This window comes from Cynoglossus semilaevis, chromosome 12, assembly GCF_000523025.1.
Source record: "Cynoglossus semilaevis isolate Cse_v1.0 chromosome 12, Cse_v1.0, whole genome shotgun sequence".
Lineage (NCBI taxonomy): Eukaryota > Metazoa > Chordata > Actinopteri > Pleuronectiformes > Cynoglossidae > Cynoglossus > Cynoglossus semilaevis.
The window spans coordinates 108,421-131,206 of NC_024318.1; the positions used below are offsets into that span (position 1 = coordinate 108,421).

Below are 22,786 nucleotides of genomic sequence, written 5' to 3' on the forward strand. Positions count from 1 at the left end.
AATCCAGAATCAAGTCAGTTTTCTATTATTATTCCAACAAATCACTTCATGCCTCCAGGTTATATCCCGACAGCACAGCCTAAACAGCCATCAAATCTATCGCCCCCTGTCTGCCGACTTTATTCCAAACTGTCATGGACCTGAATGATGACACCAGAACCAACGTCTCTATGACGGCAGCAGAAGAGCGATCGTCAACGGGAATAACAAACACAAACACACTTACTGTACGCTCGCACACACACACACTCACACGTGTACACACACTCACCGTGATGGCGTTGCCACCGGGGCCACAGACTTTGCAGAAAAGTTCCACTTGCAATGTCACATTCCATAAACTCCCACACCCTCCCCTCTACAGTATTTTCTCCCCCGTGCAGCTTGACTGCTCCTCACCCTGAAGCAATTCCACAACCCTCAGCTCTGATGGTTATCTCGGCTCGATGCACAAACCATCGCAGGATCTAAAACACTGCAGCATAAACAATCCCTTCATGCCTCCTCCCAAAATGTGGACTTTATGTCTGATAACAATAATCTTCCCCAAACTGCGACAACTTCCCCCCACCAAAAATGAAACACCCATTTTTCATCTTATTCATTTTTGCCTCCAATGCAGCAGGTAATTAAATCAGTGGACGGAGGTTTTTGAAGCTGTTGCTGGGCAGTGAAGTCAGAGTCTCCACTGGACGATGTGTAAAGACCGGAGCTCGGTGTGCGCTGCTGTGTCAGGGTCATTGGATATTTCTGAGAATTCAATTATCCGGTGTGAAAGGCTTTCATTAAAATGAAAAAGCTTCTGTGCTAACTCCCCAGACAATAGCCGCGCTGCTAGGAGAGAAGAAAGGGAAGAGGGAAATAAAAAGGCCAGTGATGTTTAATAAATCAATAGTTTAGTCAAGAAAGGAAAGTATAAAAACGCCATTAACGTAGATTAGGACCATATTGGCGTAATCAGGGCCGGACATGACCCATGTGGGCTGTAGAGCCTCGGGTTGGACACCAGATGCTGTTGTTTATAACATAAATTTCAAGTGACTATCCTCCCTTTCATACTACAGTATTATTCCTGATGGGTTAATGTTTTAAAGACAGCCATTCTGATTGAATAAAGAGGGCTGTCAATCAATTAAGGCAGAGGTCCTCAACCCCTGGTACATAAGAGGTTTGGGACCACTGAAAAAAAAGGGCATTCCAATTTCATCACTTCCACCGATAAAAGAAATCCGGGGGAAAAAAAATCCACTTTTTGTTGCTCAAAAACACAGTCAACATTTAAACGCCCTGTTTGGAAAAAAGACAAAATGTTTTTTTATGTGGCCCCCGCCCTCTAAAAAAAGTTGGTTTTAAAGTATTTTCTGTTACCTTGTTTTAATCGTGTTAACTTTGACATATTATATTGTGTGATTGATAGGTTTTTCATGCTGAATGTTTTTGAATTTGTACTAAATTTGAAGCCTGAAAGAAGTCGTATAAAAAAAAAAAGATACCAAAACAGTACCACTGTTTATAAACCAGTGGTTTAAACAGTAAAAGACCAATGGCCTGCAGCAGCAACAGAGGATTTTATTTTTTATTCTTTTTTATTTTCAGCTGATAAAACTGAATCCTCTCAGAGCTGAGGTCAACACAAACCTAACCCAGAAGTTACGTTGAACTCCTCTAACTTTAATTCCCTCTGACACTTCGCTTTGGGCAACACACTGTACAATGGCATTAGGATCAGCAGACCAAAACAACCGTAGAAATAAAACTGTTGTCTGTGTCTCTGTCTGCTGGTCGGCCTGGAAGCCTCGGTTTAGCCTGGAACTCCAGATAAAGGTCAGAGGAGAAGGTCACGGATCAACAGAACCACACAGAACACATGGTCGTTCAGAAGTCATCTGTCCATCCGGGCACATTTGTACAGTCGCTAGGTTCATGTTTTCCCTTTTTTTACCCTTTAGTTGGATAAATGTCTGAATGCAGTGTGTTTCTAAAAACAAAACACAGAGATTGCAGAACCGTTCCGTCCAGCAGCGAGCATGCATGGCTGGACACACACACAATCACAGGCTGTGCAGGTAATAGGAAGGTAATGTGCCATAGAACATGAGAAAGGAAAACACAGACAGCCTGGTGGTCTGTGGAGACGCACGGACCACCGACGTGCCGCTGTTTCAACTACCGAACAACTCACAAACATCGACACTGAGAAAGTTCTCCGTCAGTGCAACGTTATCAGCAGGTGCGACAATTAAAATCACATTAAGCTCCAACAAACAGTTCCACACATTTTGAAAAAAAACAAGACCAGAAATGAACCGAGGATTCAGTCATGGTCTAAGAACGAGTTCATTTGCACTTTTGCTCTGCCCCCCCCCCCTCGCCCCCTCCACTCACCTTCTCCCCCCCTTCAACATATTATCACATCCTTGTGGGGAAGAGGGGGGGAGGGGGCGCTTGGAGAGCCAGGACTTATACATTCAGGGAGGAAAACATTTTAAGCCCTGACTGTGTGGGAGCCATTACCCATAGAGCCGTGTTATTATGTGCTTGTCACATCAGTGATAAGTGGAGCCATTGTGGGCAGCGCTGCACTGTAGATGTGGCAGTTCTACACAACTATTAGGGCAGAGACGGAGCGTCAGACTATTGTATTATTAAAGCCTGATTTTCTCCTGCCATGGGAGGCTGACGACGACTGGTTGGCTCTCAGTCCACTTCACCGTGTCTCACCAGGCCCAGTCCACACAGCAGCCTATCAGTAACACAGCATATCATAAAAAAAACATGCTTGCCGCCTGTTAATAGCATAATAGCATATCTGCTGCTAACATTTCCCAAAATATGAGATCAATACAGTATTTTTTTTAAGGTTCTTATTAGTTTTTTTGGTGCTGTGATGCGTTCAATGACATGTTTACCTTTCCGCTCTGAAGGAAATATCTGTATTAATATATTTAAATTAGGGATGGCTCGATCCGATACTCAGATTTGGTATCAGACGGATATTGGTCTAAATTTAAGGATTGAACATCGATCAAATTTATATATCTGCAAAATGTATAAATATATGAAATATATTTATATAAAATATATAAATGTTTCAATACATTTTTGATCTATTTCTAAGTTGTAAAATAAATTCTAAAATGCTACAGCTTCAACGTGCTTAAATAATATCAATAAAATTCTGTCAAACTGGAATATTACACATATATACATATACATGTAACTTTAAGTTAAAGTCCCACTCGTCTGGACGTCACTGTTTTAAAACTTCCTTCTTGGCTGTGAGAGAGTGGAGAATATGCATCTTTCTGCTTCTATATATAACTCCGGCCGTCTGTTGGGCCAACATGAAGGGACATCTTGTCATTATCATGCTGTAATGAACAAGGTGATAGAGCGGCGTGATCGCTCTGAGGCCTCATTATTTCCATATGCAAACAACAATAAACCAGGTCATCGACGAAGACGAACAAAAGAAGACGTAATTAAAGTCATATGAAAAGAAAACCCCACAGTGATATAAATTAATTAAATTTAATTAATTTTATATTTACTTAACAATATTTTAAAACACAATATTCAGTACTTGTGGTATAACAATGTTTTGAATAAATCAGACAAATATATTTTCTCAAAAATAATAATAATATAAAAGGATTCCTTCTGTCGTAGTGAAAAACATGGAAACCAATGAAAGATTTTTTTTCCTCTTCCCTCTTTGTATTCATTTTATATTCAATATTTTTTCTCAGTTTGTCTTTTTGTTGCTTCCTCCTCAAGTTTTCAGTTTCTGAAAAACTTGAAAATGTTCCCAGAACTAAATGTTGTCGAAAAGTGGTCAAAACCATCACTGTGGTTGATGTTTGTGCAGCAGCAGGGGGTTTGGATGTGGGGTGCGACCCCATCGTCGGGGGAATGGGGGGGGTGTTCTGGCAGGTCATGTCAGAAAGTGGCAAACGAGTGTGAGGACAAAGATCGGCTGCCAACAACTGAGGCCTGAAAAAAAAGCCTTTAAATGTTGTTGAAGTTGTGGAGCAGCTTCAGACGAGTCAGGACTACAGATGTATTTTATATTTTACATTTTGACTGGTTTGACTGCAGTTCATAGATATTGCTGCAGATATGATATTAGCCGTTGGTGGCGCTAGATGTTAAAAGTACTGGAACTTTTTTTATCAGTGCCTTAAATGAAATTGGACCTAAAATTTTATTAAAATGTGACAGAAAAAAACATTATATTAAAATTACCATAAGCAACAATATATACTGTAGAAACACACACACACTTATACCATTGATAATGAAAATAATATATATTTATTTAAATGTTTATAACCATTTGTCCTGAATCGGACAACACCTAAACTGCCGTAATCGTCAGATTCTCACATTTCCGACGGTACCTGAACGCGCCTCATGAGAACGCGCCTCATAGCTAGCGTGAGGCTATCTAGCGCAAAATGGACAGTTTTTTCACAAGAAATAGACCGAAGGAGAGTTTATTTTTTCAACTGTGAGAGGTGGAATTAACCTATATTTGTTTTTGCTCTAAACTGCTGCTCAAACGTTGTTGAGAGTTGAGGTGAGACTGGGTTCGAAGTTATATTTATATAATCTAACGCCTCAGTGAAAGACTGGAGGTGTCGATGTTCAGCCCCACGATGTTATATTGATAATATCTCACATTTATTCGACATATATATATATATGATTTCTGCAAGGTAATATGCTTTATATTAATTATTATTTAGTTTTTTTAAAAAACAATGTAAATAAAAACTTGTATTAAAATTGTTTAAATAGAAAAAAATAATTAGACATTATGTTCATTTCATTCCAATCAAAAACATGTATAACATAAAAAGTAATATGTTATATATGAAAAAAAACAGAAAAAAACGTATTTTTACAATTAAAAGAATTCAAAGAATTTCGTCCGTAGCTAACAAAAAAAAAAACCTGAAAAGAACGTATTTTGACAATTCAAAGAATTTCGTCCGTAGCTAACGTTAGCTTGGGTAGCCGCGCTAGCCGCAACAGGTTTGCCGAAGAAGAAAATAAACCCAACACAACTAAGGTTATGAAATACTAATAAACAAAGTTACTCTTGCCATCCTTTGGATGCATTACTGCCACCTACTGGGCTTTACTGTGCGCATCAGTGTTATTGAGTGTGTCAGACACCAGAGAACTAATTATTTTTTTAATCCATAATTATTTTTTCTTAATTTATTATGCTAAATTTCCAGGTCAGGTTCAGCCCTGATTAATAGTTAAACCACTGGATGTGCATCTACCAGAATAACTCATTAACTTATCAACACAATCATCAAGTCAACAACTGAGGTGTAACTAATATTGAGTATTCTGGTGTGTTGTGACAGATGCAGACTGATCCGTGGAACAACAACGGCAGTCATTAGTCTGATGGTCTGGCTGCGTTTCATCTGATTACCACTTCTCACCAGCAGGTTTTTAATCAGCTAACTGTAGAGGTGGCAGGAGAAAACCGCAAAGACTGAACAAGATGGTAAGTCGTTATTAATCACGTCTAATCTGTAGGAGACTTAGAAAGCACAGGACACGATTGTTTCCCCTGTCTTTGAATTCAGAATGATGTGAGCAGAAAGAGCCTCCTCTCAAGGTTCGCCGCCGCGCGCGCAGATGTTTGCCTGCAAAATTAGATATTGATTTTCTGCTCTTTGCTGCCCTCTTGATGCTTTGTGTTGGCCCAGCACCAATCGTTTGGTTTTTACTTCACCGGCTGCTCATTTGCTCATTTGCTGCTTTGCCGCCACGACATAAAAACACACACAACATTACGAATTATTTTCTCTAAACGTCAGAGTCTGTCTGCCGGAGTCTTAGCTGATTCGTGCGGCGGCCATGTTTGTTTCTGTGCGCGCCAAAAGTTAGCTCTACCTTTCGTACGTAGTGTTAACCAGTGTGGTAGAAACCAGGGGAAAATGTTTTGTGGTAATTAAAAAACAAACTATTTGTGTATGCCATACAATATCCATACAAGGCAATTAAAAATAGCACCTCCTTCTGGTCTGGCAAAGTAATGCACCGGTAAGTGAGTCAGTAACAGAAAAAACATGTTGCTTTTGTTTGGCAATATAAAATTGTATATATAAATTACACTATTAGTACTTACAGTCATAAATCATTTTATGGATTTTTGTGTACACAATGTGATACATCACAACAAACACGTGTAGAAATCCTGCACAGTTACACACAATAAAAATAAATATTTTCATATTACTGCAAGTCAAAACACGGGGGCCGCTGTTCCACTTCCCCTCTGAAGGGCGAGTGCATCTGAGTAAACAAATATACACAGTTTTAATCTATCAGCCCGGTGTGACAGGCCCATTTCCTCTGAGTCTGCACTGCTGATAGTTTAGCTGAATTCAAAGCAGGAACAATTTGTCATGTCCACGCCGCTCTGCGGCTTCCATTACTAACCATTCCACTATGGTAAAGGCTAGCGGGCTGTCATGGCTGACAGTTAAACAACATTTTTGTTTTCTTCAAGCTCAGCGTTGCGTCTGCCGTCGCTCTGACACTGACATCTGGGCCGTTCGCACTGAAAAGGAGGGAAATAATCAAAACGTCATCTGGTTAAGAAGTGCACGAAACAGCAGATGCTACGGTTTGGTTTGAGAAAAGTACATTATTAGGTTGTCACACATCAACGCTCATGTGTACTGAGAATACTATTGAGTTTTATTGATCTATCTTCCTGCAGATGACGTTTACTGCTCACTGACGAAATTGGTTTTCTTTTATCGTGTAAAATATTCTTCTCCTTTTTTTAGGCTGTTTCCTTGGCCTTCAGCTCCTTGTTCTCCATCTGCTTAACCGTCTTCGGAATTCATGTTAGAACCCTTTCTATTTGGTCGCTACCACCGACGAGCTCAGCGTCGTTAGCCGTGCCATGTGTCCTGTGCTTATGCAAGAACCGAAAATTGTTCTGTCTCCAAGTACGAGAACAGAATTGTCATATTTTTTCCCCGCCTCGGGATTTCTCACAGCTTGTTCTTGACACGTCCTTTGAGCAGAACTTTTTCTCATGTGGAGCTTCACAGCTATTGTGTGATTGGCCAGGATTTGCGTTAGCAGCGTGGTTAGCTCTACTCATGTTGAGTGGTCAAACATGCCGCCTATTTTGGCTGATTTTACACCTGATTTCCTGTGTTGTACGATACGTCCCGACCAGCAGGAAGCTGCGTTTGTTCCTGCGGCCTAGAGAAAAACTTTCTTTGGTTTGTTTTTGTGGCGTATATAAATGAATTAAAGATGGTGACACTGTCTCCAAACCATAGAGAGCCGATGGTTTACTACCTCAGTTGTAAACCTATACCGTTATCTTAGCATTATCTCTGGATGTATAAAACAGAAACAGCCTCGGCCTCTAATGGTTCCCAGAGGAAGCTGAAACAGAAACAGTTAAAGTTTAAGAACCTCCTCCTGGAGCTAAGACTAAACTTACCACAAACTTTTCTAGACAACAAACAATTGCATGTAACTGCATCATTTTTTTTTTCCTTCATCGCTCAGCGTACGCCACAAACCAACATCGTGCTGGAAGCGCTTCTGTTCTTCTCACAGCCTCAGTGTTGAGTCCTTGAATATTTTCAGGTAAAAATGGACACAATAACAACACAAAAATAGCTATTACGATAGTTTAGTGCAGCTGCAGCCTCGGGCTAATTTAAACCGACTCCTCTCACAGAAACGCCCCCGAAGCTAAAAGCAGATAAAAAAACAAAAAAACAGTTTAATTTTCTTTCTTTTTTCATTTATTCATCCTTCACTGAGCAGCTTTGAACAGGAGTACAGAGACATGTGAGGTGATGAGGGGAAACACACCTGATACTTCAGACAAACAAAGGTTCTGGTCAGGATCACATGACTGTTGTCCAACTGACCTGTGGAAAACAGACATTGTGTGAAGAGCAGACAATTCCCCCCTCCCCCAACAGGGGTATCTGGGTACAGACTGTAGAAGTTACCAGCTTGTGTGGTTGATACGAAAACATCCTGGATATGATGTCATTTGGGAAGAAGTTGAAGTGTTTGACTTGTTAATTAATATAATAACAGAATCATAAAACAGCTCAGTTACAGGTCTTTACTGTGGGGGGCCGGGGGCGGGGGGTAAAGGAGGCACCAGAACCCCCAAAACATCAGAAAGTTGCTGACGTTGGTGCAGCACGTGTCAGAGACCTGTGGAAGATTCTATGAAGATCTTGGGGTCCACCAGGGATGCGCTTCGAGCCCCCTGTCGTTTACATTGATTTAATAAGAATCAATCATACTGGAGAGTTGTCCCGCCCCCTCTAGAGGTGAAGTTAGAAAAGCATCTTCTTTTTTTTTTTTTTAGTTGAAAATTTTAAAAGCAAAAAGAAACAGTAACAAAGGTCTGGGCGACTCTTAAATCTCTTTCTTGTTACTTCCCCCAGAGTTGAAGATAAAAGCCCAATTTGTCCGTACGCCTGGAGTTCGGTTCGGCAGCGTGGGGTTTTAAACGTCTCACTGCTCCGACTTTATTCTAATTCAACGGTGCCTGGTACTGTGGGTGGCTAAATTAGTGCTCTCCGTCTCCGGAGTGAAGTCCTGGAGTCACAGTCCTGGAGGCAGGTTTAAGTGGAGACCCTGTCAACTTCACACAGAAGGATGGACTCACTTTTAACAAGCACAGCAGAGCGGGGGTTAAACTGACTAATACTTCCTGTCAACCACGATTGAATTTAAACCCAGATTTAAAACACGCTGTGGAGGAAAAAAAAAAAGTCAGAGGAAACGATCGAATTTTAACTTGGTATTTTACTTCCTTTTTTTTCTTAATAACTGGTTCATTTGGTTTACGTTAATGATCCGGCAGCGTGGCAGCTACCGTAGTATTAGCTGATCGCAGTTTACGCGATATCAGTCACAGTATTAGGTAAGGAGTTATTTGAAATATTAGCATAAAAAAAGAAGGAGGAGGAGGAGGAGGTGGAGGTCCAGGCTGCACCAGGTGTGTTTAATGGAGGGAAATAGGATCACGTTGTTTGACATTTAATGTAGATAGAGGAACAGCAGGCGGACGACTTCCTGCGGCGTGTTTTCATGTCGCTGTGATTATTATTTTTGTTCTCAGTGAGTGTGATGATTATTCACACACACATGATACAGTACGTGTGTGTGTGTGTTAGCTTTGATGTGTCTCAGTAAGGGGGGGCAGCCACTAGATATTTTTTTATACAACACTCACACACATCTGGCTAATTAACATAAGTAAACTTCCCGTCTCTGTGCCGTCAAACCTGCGGGCACCAAATGTCCACACATACTGTTAAACACATGGACCGTTCTCCAGTACGTCACATGATCACATTGGTCTTATGCTAAAGTAGATTGGAGAACCCCCCACCACCACCCCCTGGTGGACACAGCTATAGCTATTAAATATAGTAACAGATCAGTACAATTTCATCAAAGTGGAGAAACAATGAAGACAAATGGTTACATTTCAAATTCATCTGTTTTACTCAGACCAGCAGCCCTACTATTTTGGGACTCCTATATGAAAACAAGAGCACTATCCTAGTTGGTTCTAGTTCATATTGACCAGTTTGACTCATGATTCGGACCTGTTTTGTACGTCATGGACAAAAATCTTTTTCCGACCGTTGACCTTCACGGACCGTGTCCTAAAACTTCGTTCTAGGATTGTTCTGTCTTCGTTCCTAGGACATGATATAGTTCTTTAATAAAGGTCTGATGGAACATTCTCCAGATGTTTCTTTGGAAATATTTCTGTAGCCGAGCTTTTATTGGGTGAAAAAACTTTAGTTTTGGGTCAAAGTCTCTCATTTCTCAGTTCAGTTGAAGTCAGATCTCTGATCCATTCAGTTCCTCTTCTCTTGTTTCTGTTTGATTTTTTTTTCTCTCTCTTGTTCATAACGTTTTTATTTCCTGGACGTTGGCAGCCGTTTTTTTTTTCCTCTCACTTCATTTCGTCTCTGTTATCGAATCTACTCTCATCCTCCTCCGTTCGTCTGCGTCTTTTCACCGACGTTTTCTGTCTGATACTAATTTTGACGCTCATTATTTTTGAACCGGTGCCGTCTTAGTTCCCAGCACGACATCTTCATTATGTCCTAACAAATCTGTGTCAGGAGGAGAAACGGGAAGTCAATAATCATTAGGTTTATGAATAGTGCATGATAGGATGTTTGTGTGTGTGTGTGTGTGCGCGCGTATGTGTGTGCAAGCATTTGATTGGCGTCTGGGGAGCGTGTGATGAACAGGCGGCTCAGTCGGCTGAATAATGCATGATGTCAGTGACCGTTCATTTACATCAGTGATGGCTGAGCAGAGTGGCGGTTCTCGGTACTAAACTTGTGCAATGTTCCTTTAAAAATACATTTCAGATGTTCATGTTAGAGTAAGGACCAGCTAAGAACAAACAGTTCCATGTTCTGGTGCTACTACGGCTACAAACAAAACTCATTCAAATAAACACAACAAACATCATCAACACAACATTTGATTTGTTGTGTTATGAAATGGGAATCCACTCAGGTTTTTACTAATTTCATCCATTTTTTTGTTTTTCTCCCCATCAGTTGCCGCTCCACCTGGTCGTACAGCTGCTGCTGCATTCAGGGACTTTTCCGTTGGACCGTCGTCCTCTGGGCGAAGGCACATTTGTTATTCCGAGGTAAGTCACCAACACACGGCTGAGCAGTTCTGACATTTCTGTCTGCAGACTCGGCCACAACCGTCAGCGTAAATGTCAACCAGATTTCTTTTAAAATATTCAGGACATGAATCTGCTGCAATGATCGTTAAATTTTTAAGGAAAATATAAAGAAAAATATTTTTAAAGCAGCTTGTTTTTAAGGCTTCGTTCACACTGCAGACAAAAGTGGGACAGGTCCAATTTTGTTGTCCATATTCCTAGAGTAGGTCACTTCGGAGTTGACACCGGAGCCTGGTGGAGGTCACATTAAACTTTAATGTGAACAACCACGAAAAAAAATCTTAACAGAAAATGTGAATAAAGCCACAGGACCTGCAGTGTGAATGAACCCTCGACTCATTCAAACTAGATTTAAAAAAAAATATTCCAAAAGAATTCATTTTTATTCCACATCAGAAAACTGCAGTGTAGAGCAGGGGCGTCAAACCTGGGGTCCACGGACCAAAACCGGTCCACTAGGAGGTTCAATCTGGGCCGCTTGATGGAAAATTTTGAAAATAAAAATTACACAAACATTTCATGTTCAGGATTTGAAATATTATATTTCATTAAATATAAAGATTTATCTAATATATGTGTAAGTCCTTGCATGAAAACTACATGGACTTATTGTTATTGAAGTAAGTCCTTGCATGAAAACAGAGGGGAAAACTACATGGACTTATTGTTATTGATAGGTAATTATTATTATTGTTCCGGTCCGACCCACTTGACTTCTTATTAGGTTGGACGTGGCCCCTGAACCAAACTGAGTTTGGATCAAACCCGACCTGAGGATGTTTTTCACTGGTGCGAACCTTCGGTTGTGAATGATCTCCAGTGTCTGTGCGGTCGACGTCTTCGGTAATCCATCCAATCAGACCGACCTCGGGACAAAGCTCCGCAGCTGATTAATGTGGAAATTGCTCCGTGACCAGAGGCTCGGAGCAGAGTCGCTGTTAAATTGGGAAGAAAAAAAAAAAGAGGTTTGGTCTCATTCTTGAAATATAACCTGACACACAAACGTACGTACGTATGTCGACGATGACGGATTCACACTCGGCTCTGGTGTGTGTTACATCTCACTCTGTGGAGCAGCTGAATAGCAGTGGCTCCATGAAAGTGAATATCTTATCAGATCGTCTTTGACGCTGCGTCATCGCTCACAGACGTCAAGTCCAAGGCTGCGTGTCTTTTTTTTTTAACATTTAATGATTTATCTTAGAAATCAGCAAAAATTGTCTTCATTTTTCTTTGTTGTTTTTTTTTCATCCTTTTTTTTCTCGCTGTAGGTCTGATGGACAGAAACAGTGTGTGTGTGTGTGCGTGTGTGTGACAGTCGATGAGTCAACAGGAGCAGACTTTAGAACCTTCTGTTCTTTTTGAATCACCTTCTGCACAAAAACTTAAACTTTTGTACGTCACACATGACTGTTAGCGTCAGGTGCAGTAAAACCCTCTGCTTTACTGCTCTTTACTGCCTCAGCACTTCTGCCCCTCCCACCCCCCAACACTGACTCCCTGCCCCCCCCCACATGTAGCCCATTTTAGCCTATTAGTCTCCGATTTGCATTTCCTGTTTCCCTGAGAGACGACCACAGTCCGTTCATTCACAACCACGGCGTCCATGCATAAAACCACTTCCTCCTTCTAATTGGCCGCCTGACTTTACACCGCGTGTCACATCATGATGTATAAAAGTGAGTCTGTGGCCTGGGGGGGCGCTGTGCACTGCTGCATCAGCAGGTTTGCAGCTTCAGTCCTTCACTGTTTTCTCCTTTGGTAGCAAATTAAAGTGAATTTGTGAGACCTCCGAGGCCCGGGTCTGGACGCACGCCGCTTCTGTGCAATTATGCAGAGGAGGCGAGAGATAAACACATGCATATTGGACCGCGGAGAGTTCCGGGGTGAACCAGTTTGGTGGAAACAGGAAGACAGAAGTGCTCCTGGTGGTTTTTGAAGTGAGGCTCCTGAACCTAACCGTGTGTGATCAGTTAAATCAGCGCTAACAGCAGTGAGCTCCCCGGACGCACGGCCAATGAAAAGGAGTTGTTTTTTTTTTCTCCAAAAGACTTGAAGTTAGAGCTTCTTATAAAAAGACTGTCTGGTGGCAGTTACACAGTCGTTCCATTTGAACTGCAGCGACAAACATCGCACTGGATTCGTCAGTGGCAGCAAATGAGGCTGCAAATTAGCAGGAAGTAATAAAAATGATCATCATGTTACCAACGGTGCTGCAGTCACTGCCGAGTTCAACTTGGACTCCACCAAGTGACTCGGCCGTCACTGTGTCCCGAGGAGCCTGAGGACCATGTTGGACCGACGTCGTTCATCCTGATTGGACACAAGGTTCTTCTCACAGGCGTCGAGTGAAATGATCAGGAAAAAAAAAGTCCATGCTCACAAACCTCAGGTCTCAAGTCTCGAGTCTTTGTTTGTGACTTGTGACTCGAGGCCCTCTCTTTCCGCCCTCTACTGTCCATCTTTTATAACTACAGTCTTGCAGACCAATCATAACTGGGCCACAGCAGAAGGTCGCCAGGTTTTAATTCTCTTTTTTTTATACAGATTATATCTGTAATTCAATGTGGAGTAGGATGCGGCCCACACCCCACTCTGTGTCCTCTGATCGTCCTAATATGTCTCACCTGTGTCCACTCAGTCCACAGAGTATTTAACCTCAGTGTCAGCTCAGCTGCTGCGGCTGCTTCTCTCCCTCTGGGACCTGATGTTGAGTCGTTTAGTTTGGATGTTTGTTTTTTAAATGTCACGCCTTTTAATACATAAGTCTGTATACAAAATGTGCAACATGACATGAGCAAGACGAGAGACAAAGACTGCAGGAGAGAAAACCAGATGTTGGTCTCTGGAGGTCTGAAGTTAAACAGATGAAGTAGGAATATGAAGTAAAAATAAAAGTCAAAATCAAAACCTGGATAAAGAAGATGAACCTCTGTCTGAAGGCAGTATTACTTCACTTATACTATACTGCCTAGTACAACTCTCCAGTTCTACTCAACTGTCTTCATCTGATGTGGGAAGAACAGGCCCCCGCCTCCCCCCCGACCTCTCCTCCCCCCTGATGTTACAGCCGCAGCACTTTTGGTTGGACTGACGATGAGACCAGACTTCAGTCTAATTAGGGGCGTGGCCTTTACACCCTCTGCTCCCCTGTAGACATGACAGCTGTGGTAAATGAGATCCCAGTGGGATTTGAACCCACATCTCCTCCAGCTCTGGTGGGCTGGTGAGACCTGGAGAGTTAGGGAAGTGGATCTCAAGAAAGTGTGGGAGGAAGTAAGTGGTTAGGAAACACCAGCCGTGGTTGGTGGAGCCCAGGAAAGAAGTCAGAAGACGAGGGTCAGAGTTTTTTTGAGCTGTAGTTTTTCCATGCAGAAGAAAATATTTTGTTCCTGGTGTGACTGAGGAAAACAAACCGTCAAGAGCAGAAGGAGGGAGATTTGTTTAAGGACCGATTCCTGGAGGTGGAATACCTGATTATAGAGATGAAAAAAAAACTGACAGGAAGAAAAAGGGAAAACTGGAAGAAAAAAAGATTGAAAAACAACAGATTAAAAGTGAAAGACGGAATCACAATGAAAGAAGTCGTGCCGGACTGCAGCGGCACGGGGGAGGAATTGGTAAACAGGGAGGTGGGAATGACCAAAATGAAATTGCAGAGTTGCTGTTTGTGGAAGTGCCGGGCAAAAGGAAAGGTGGGAGCTGAGGCTGCAGGCAGAAGTAATGAGGCAGGTGCAGTGGAAGACGGATGACGAGTGTGGAGACCTGTGAAATTATGCATTCAGCCCTTCCACCTGTGAGTGTTCTCACGGAGAATCTAATAAGTGAGCGAGCGGCCTCATGTTTAGTGATGGGGACGAATCAGGGATATTGGATGGAAGCTTTGTGTACTTCCTGTGACCGGAATCATCTCTGTCGTCACGGTCCGTCTGCCTCGTCATCCGTCCTCTCACCTACATAAACGGTTCTGTGGATTTTTAAACTGATAGATTTGCCGACCGTACATCCCATAATTTACACAAATTGCAGGACAGGAGTTTTTTCGTTTCACCCAAATCACCTTGAGCTTAAAATAACCATCTCAACGTGGAGTCAAAAACTCTTGATGTTTGTTCCGAGTCACCGTCAAGGACTGAAATCCAACAAATTCCAAGAATTTTTTTATTTATTCTTTGTGGACAGCGTTAACTTGAACTCGAACTCCTCATCGATTGTGCACTAAATTTAGCACAATATTTGAGTTTTCTGAACCGTTTTGTTTAGACTTTTGCGCAGTTGAAAGATTTAAATCTGCTTTTTCACTCATCTGCATTTTTTGTGTTTGAATCTTCATCTAAATTTGAAAAAAATAAGACATTTAAAAAAGGATTTAAATATCTTTAAATACATAGAATTAAAAGTGTGTTTGAAATGTTATTTTAACCTAAATTGAATGATTAAATGATGAATGTTCTTCCTCAGGTCGTTCTCTTACCTCCGTCCAGACTGGGAACCTGCAGCGGCAGCAGTTTTTCCCTCGAGGTACCGATTGCAGGAGCAGTGAAGATGGATGAGTTTAAAGGCCCGGGGTCAACCTGCCTTTACGACCCCTTCTCAGAAGAGGTGACAAAGAGGCTGGAGTGGGTGGAGACAGGGGTGTCAGGGTTAATGGGTTTACAGGAGCTTCAGTGATATATGACTCTGAGGGACGGTGAAGAGTCCACGTCGTAGTTATTCTCCCTCTCAGATTGATTTGTGTTGTTCAAAGGTCTCTGCCCACCTACTTCCATGACGCCTCCGATACATCCACTAGGGGCAGTGCTCAGTTCAGACCTCAGCTTCATCCAATAACAAACAAGACAGGCATGTAGCAGAACCGGACTCTGATTCCGTGTACTCGATACTTCGTGGTATTTCAGCCTAGTATCTTTTCGCCCGCTCGTTGAATGTGATGTATGTATTTGACCCCCGTTGACCTTAGCTTCTCTGACAAACGAAGCAGCTAGCGTCGTCACTGTCTGCTCATCACTCCCCTCTGAATGAAACCAGCCAGTAATGGTTTTCTTGTTGGAGGATTACACTAATCTGATGACAGAAATGGCAGCTTTTGAATTTCAAGTAATGCTAATTATTTTCTCTCTCTCTCTTTCTTTCTCTCGCCCTTCACTTGCAACAAATCTTTATTTATTTACTAAAAAGGATTTCAGTTTAATTGGAAACAGCTTCTCAATTCGCAAGATATAAAAATAAATATAATCTGCGACATTATGGAGAAAAAAAATTAAATCATGCAAACAGGAACTTGGCGTCAATTCAGAGACTGATTTGAGGATTTTATATTTGGGCGCCGTTCACAAGTTTTATTTATTTAGAGCTATTAAAATGAGCCATATTTGGAAGTCGTCAGAGAAGTGGTTTGGTTCCAAACCCAACACTTCTTTGAGTTCCTGAAAATAAAACACATGAAGAATTAACATCATGTTCTATGGAAAAAATATTTACACTAAAAACAAATACTGTAAACTACTCCAGAGGAAAAGGCTTGAATATTATATTCTCGGTTCCGTAGTGTAGCTGTTAGCACGCCTGCCTCGGAGGCAGAGAGCAGGGTTCTGGGTTCAATTCCCAAAGGCAATCCAAATCCTTGACTGTTAATCCTGCTCTTGTAGGTCGCGTTGGATAAAAGCGTCTGCTGAATAAATAAATAAATGTAAACATTAACGTGCACTGTGTTCATGTATAGAATGAATACGTCCACGTCCTCCGTGAACAGCTGCACACAGACACACAGCTGGCTCCGTGGATGATGGATCAGGAACGTGTCGTCACAGTTATTAACGTTCTGACGCGACCTTGGTGTTGGACAGAGTGTGTGAGGCAGCAGTGACACCGCATTAGCCGTCTGATTACACACACCGTAACTCACTGTCACACTGGCTTCCCATGCTCATTAAAGAGACCTGCTCTGGATACGTACTCAACATGTGGTGCGCGAGAGCCGGATGGAGACGAGTTCGAATCTGGTTCTCAGAGATGAAGAGGTTGACGCTCGGTTGTAAACATAATCGTGACAAGTAATCGTGATTAATCAGAATAAAAATACTAATCATTTGACAAAGATATGTTTGCGTTAACATCAACATCTGACAGTGATATATGATGAAAATATTCTAAATTAACTTCCTTTCTCCGTCTCTTTTCTGTCTTTTCCAGTTGTTTTTCTGCTCCGGTTCAAGTGAGAGCTGCAGCAGTTTTGGTGAGTATCGTAATGCATTAAGTTAATCAAACACACGAGATAAAGCAGGAGGTTTATCCAGGTAGAATTTTTCAAAGTGTTCAACCCCTGGCCTGCGACCCATGGTTTGTCTGAACGTTCCGATGATAACTAACGCTTGGTGTTTACTAGAAAAAGATACAAACAGGACTGTAGTTCTGAAGGTCGTCCACCGTGACCTCATAATCATTTCCACAGACAAGTGTGCATTGACCAATGGCAGCTCCCCAGGGAGAACATGTGACCACCTTGTCACCCCCTCCTTCTCCCCCGCCCCTCCACTTCCCCCTCCCTAATTTCCATACAATGCGATGCCACACTTTCTCTCCTCCGTGTCCAGGCGCCGTCTTCAAACGCGTGTGCGTCAGGTTCTACTAAAGGAACTGCCACCAGAGCAGCATTCCACTGTCACTGGGACTTACCATGATGAATGAGAGAGGGGGGGGGCAGGGGAGGGAGTACGTGGGACAGGGAGAGACAGAGCATTAAAGAGAGGGAGGGAGGGATGACGGGTGAGGAAGAGGAGCAGAGAAAGACATTTTTGCTGCTTTTGGATAAATTTGAGGAATTTTAATGAAAATTAAATGGAAATGAAAGAGTGCTGAGTAGGCTGTGTATTCGCCACAGGGGGGTGCTGTTTGCAATTAGAAGTTTGTTTTATTTTTTCCCCCACCAGTCAGCAGAACAACTACATTGATTTAAACATTTAATTAAGTTACAATAAACTGAAAAGTTTCCAAATGAGTCGCCTCCTGATCAGAACACCAACAACAAACCAACAACCAGGAAAAAACAAAAAGGTCGAAGTGATGAAGAAGTTAATTATGAAAATTAAAGAACTCTTATTTACAGATATCTGACAATAAATATATATAGTAAATATAGAAACATTTATCTATTGATGTTTTGTAATTAATGAACACTTTCTAAATTTGACCTGCCTTTTATTTAAAGACCAGGACCAGGAATTGAACCAGCAAACCAATATGGTTTTGAGTAAATGAAGACTCAGACGCCCGGTGTTTGTGATTCTCTGTGGTGTAAATGTGACACAGTCAGCTGAGAGTCTGTCCACACATCACCAGATCGTTTCTCCTCTTCGTCGTCCAGGTTCATGGGTTCAGAGACTGAAGGTTCTTTCAGAAGACTGTGGTTTTCTGTAAATGGAAATATAATTGAACTCTTGTTCTTGGAACAAGCCACACTTTGTAGAAACAACATTTTATTTTCACAGTAAACATATCTCACTGACAGAAATATACAGTGTAGATATTTAAACTTCACTGCGGTCGTGTCATGTTTTACTTCTCTGTAAAACTGATTTAATTTTTCTGACATCAGGGTAAATTTAAAGATAAAATACATTTTCAATTTAGTCCTAAATCCTGCCCCCTGCTGTCTGAAAGCTCTCTTTTATTTATTTATTTATTTTTAAATTTGCGGTTACTTTGTTTTAGAACGGTCATCACGCAGACATTTTTTATTTTAGTCAGCAAATCCAATCAGTCGCCATTATGTAATCAGTCAGGCAGTAATTGACTCTTTGGGTGAGTCAGCCTGGGGGTTTTTGGGGTGGGGAGGTCAGATAGAGATTTCTTCCGAATAAATAATGAGGTGTCAGAGACATGAATGGACTGGACATCCAGACCAGGAGATGGCGCTGATCAGAATCAGAACACAGCCTTAAATATAACATAACTTAAGTGACTTCAACCCATTGATCTGAAACAGTTGATGATGATGATGATGATGATGATGATGATGGTGATGTCAGACTTTCTGAAAATGACCTTTTGACCCCGGCTAAGAAATAAGAAATAACTGTAGTTCAGCTGCTTCCTGTCAACTACAGCTGTGGGTACGACAAAAAATAAGACCTGCTAACTGCAGGCTAACGCTAGCACATAATGTCTGTGTGTGTCTGTGTGTGTGTGTAGGGCTGTAGGTGTGTGTAAGTGCTCAGTATTCTTCTGCGTGTCTCTATTCTCTGGATGAAAAAGTAGTTGCTTCGCTAAAAGCACTTAGTGGAATTGGATGTTTAAGATCACACACACACACACACACACACAGAGTCACGTCGCTCTGACATCAGAGGACATCTATTCCACTTACATTCATTTCCTTCAGCCTTTGTCATCCATTAGTTTCCTTAAAAAAAAAAACCCACCTCACTGATCTGTTTGGTCGGTCTGTGAAATAAGTATTTGTTTGCAGTATTTACTGTGTAACTGGGTTGTTTTTGAAGTATTTATATTTCTACTCCACAGTATATGTGAGGATATTGTTTGTGTTTATATTTCCTGTAGAAGAATTTCTGGTCCTCAGTGTGAAGTCGCTGCTCTCCGTTTCCTGCGCAGTCTTTGTAGTTTGTTCTTCACCTCTCACTCCAGCGCCCCCTGGGGGAGAGCAGCCTCAGTGCTGTGTCTCAGCCGGAACGTCGTTGTGTTCAATCAGCCCCTCTTACCTGGTACAGCCTGCTGTGGTGACGCTGCTGTGACAGTGATGGAATTGTGATGACAGGCTGTAAGAGAATATGTGAACGAGATGAGGAGGGAATCAATATAGGGGGCGCAGGCAGAATTGCAGCACGCTGACAGAATTTGAGGCAGGTGTATCAGAGAGTGAGTCCACAGAAAAGATCTGCTGTAGAAAGAAAAAAAAAACTAGAAACAAACTTATCCGGTGGTCAGTAATCAACAGAGACACAAGGGGGCAGTAGGCTGCACTTTTGAAATCTTTTTGAATAATGGCTGCAGTGGCTGTGGCTGAGGGTGATTCTCATTTAGTGAAGTGCCGTCAGCTGTGCCAACTCCTAAAAACCTAATTCTCCCTTTGGGACACTTTCATTTGGTCCAGAGCGCGGAGTGGGCCACACTTTTCACTTTGTTTAAAGCTATTTTTTTAACGGGAAAGTGTTTTATCGTATGTTCTGTATATATTCAACCATATTTTTTACAACCACAATGTAATGCCTGTGACCCATAAAGTGGGCCACATATACAATAATTACCATTAGTTAACATCTGGGCCGGCTAAACTGCAGGTTGGGAATGACATTATTAGGACATTTTAAACCAATTGTAACAAAAACAATTTTTTGTGTACGAAAACACGAAAAGAAAAAGGTGGTAAAATGATGATTGGGGTTCCCCAGGGTTCTGTCTTTGGTTCCTTATTGTTTATAAACATCACTAGACTCAAGTTTGAATTCATTAAAAAAGGAGCAGTTTGCAGTTCTACGCTGATGACACTCTGCTTTATTTGATTTATTGCATGATTTAAAGCCAGGATGGAAGAAAAAATGAAGCTGAATCTTCATTTCATTTTGTCAGATATAATTCTCTCCAAGTTTCTAGTGGAACGTTTGTCCTTTTTTTTTTCGCCTTGTTCAGCACTATGCTAACTGTCAAACGTTTCCTTTTTATTTCCCATAATCTCATCATACACAGTATAAAAACAAAGTATTAAGAGTCGTTAAAAATTTGATTTGACTCCACAACCTTTTGTGGTAGAACTTATGCCAACAAAAAGCTGTTGTGTTTGAGGCGTTTTTTTTTCCAAACGTCCCGTCCACAGCTTGGAGTCACCGTAGCTCAGTGTAATTATAGTCCTAACATCATAAACTTCTCGCGCGTTCCCTGAAGTTTGCCACCTTTTCAGAGGCTGCCTGTGTGAGATAACAGCGCAGCACAACGGCTCCGGTGTCCGGGGGTCGGAGAGACTCTTTTTTTATTTATTTTTTTATTTTTATTTTTTATTAGACTGTACGTGCGCTGAGATGCTATCACGGCGAAATCTCATTACCGCTCCTACACCAGCGTCGGAAAATCATTACCTCGGGAATCTGAGTGCTGTGCGTGTTTGTTTGTATTTACGTCCTCTGTAGACGCGGTCTATAGGATTCTGCATTCGTGTGTGTGTGTGTGTGTGTGTGTGTGTGTGTCTGCATGATGTGTTTACTGACAACACATCATGCATTAACACATCTGCTGAACTCCATTCTCGGTGCATCACTGCGGGACAATGAGACCCTCATCATTAATGACCTGTTTATTGGACTGAACTACACACACAGTCATGTCTATGTGACTGTTGGGGACATTAAATTGACTGATAATCATTTCCTGAAGACGTTCTCCGAGGCAGGAGCTCATCTGAACCGGTGGTTTACGACTAACGTTTTGATCAGGCGTCAGACCTTACCGTGGTCTTTCTGACCAATCAGAGGTGTTCAGGTTCCTGTTCATGAGAGAAATAAGTACTTTTTTTTAAATCTAAAAATATAAATATACAGATTATGTCAAAAGGTCAAGGCTGGAAACTGCTGCTGAATGTGCTGCATGTTGGAGCTTTGACCAAAAAATCCTAAAAAAATTTCTCTCTGAATATTTATAATTAGAGATGTCTGATAGTGATATTGTCCCAACACTTTATTTACGATTCTCGATGGTTGCTGCTCACTAAGGTGATGGGTTAAAGGCAGGGACTCGCTCAGTCATTTACAGCCAACAGTGGCTTTGATCCTTTGAGGTGTTGACGCACCGACGGCTTCACAACGTGTGCATGGAACCGATGTTTGAATGTGGGGGCGGTTGCCTGGAAACTGTCAAAGCCCTGGATCAGAGTGACGGTGACAATCACTCATTCACAGTCATTTACTCGGTCAAAGTACTTACAAATCTCTGTATCAGCAGTACATCCTCAGGACGCCCCCGTGTGCCGCCATCATCGGGGGAGCAGGGCCGTTTGATGCTGCGACAGCTGGATCGCGGTTCCCTGCGGTTTTGATATGAGAAAAGTACTCAGTTCTCAGCTGCCGCTCAGACGATCACGAACACAGAGCGACGGTGTCCGCGGCTCAGCTGCTCGTGTCGTCGTCGATTTACGTAACGACAAACTCTGGAAAACAAACAAACCTTTGTGACTTTTGCTCACTTTCATCCACTAAAGAGGAACTCCTGTTTCAAATTACGACCACATTTCTCCCTCTGCAGACGCAGCGCTGACGCTAACGCGTCTCTCTCTGACTTTGCAGCAGTTTCAAGGGTGGAGAAGTGAATGTTCATCCTCTACGTTTTTTTTTTTTGTTCTTATCGTCCGTTGTAAGGCCGCGGCATTCATCATGCTGCAGTATCTCCTCACCCTCACGCTGTGTGGCCTTGGCCTTGGACTCCACGTGTCGCTCATTGTACATGTTCACTAGAGCAAAATACACCTTGAAAGAAAAAAATGAATTAGAATTCACTGCTGTGGAGGAAACGTCTGGTGTTGGTGACGTAGGAAACGTTTGGAGACAAAGAAAAAGGATCCGGAAGACATTTGTGAAATGACTCAGATTAAAATTTGAAACCATTTGACAGAAAGATGTGCACCGTCCGTCCTCTTTCTGTTGCTCAAATACACAGTCGATACACGTGTCGTCATTTACGCACGTTGTGGGGAAAAAGCAGAACAGCTAGATCTCTAAGTACCATCTCATTTCCCAGCATGCGTTTGTGATGGCTTTAACCTCAGTCATGGGTCTATATGAGTGATATGGTATACTGCCCCCTATCTGTGGTCATTAGTTTATTAGGTTTTCTCTGTGTATATTGTTTCCCATCACGGTGCACAGACGTGTTCCGGACCATTGTTCCAGCCTTCAGGTCCTGATGCTGCAGCGTTCGCCTCCATCCTCCACAGACGTCTGTGGGTGACAGGCCGCCTTCAAATCCCCCAGGCTTCTACCCCACGAAGGGTAAATAGGAATGTCAATAACGACACAACACGTAACAAGA

The 22,786-nt window shown here is 42.0% G+C and overlaps 1 long non-coding RNA gene across 1 annotated transcript; it reads left to right on the plus strand.

Annotated features, from left to right (window-relative positions):
• Positions 1 to 4,419: 4,419 nt before the first annotated feature.
• Positions 4,420 to 17,180, plus strand: LOC107989311 (uncharacterized). The gene is made up of 5 exons (XR_001760796.2): positions 4,420 to 4,579; positions 5,382 to 5,527; positions 10,620 to 10,714; positions 15,218 to 15,358; positions 16,949 to 17,180. It is a non-coding gene; the product is annotated as an uncharacterized LOC107989311 (long non-coding RNA).
• The last annotated feature ends 5,606 nt before the right edge of the window (positions 17,181 to 22,786 follow it).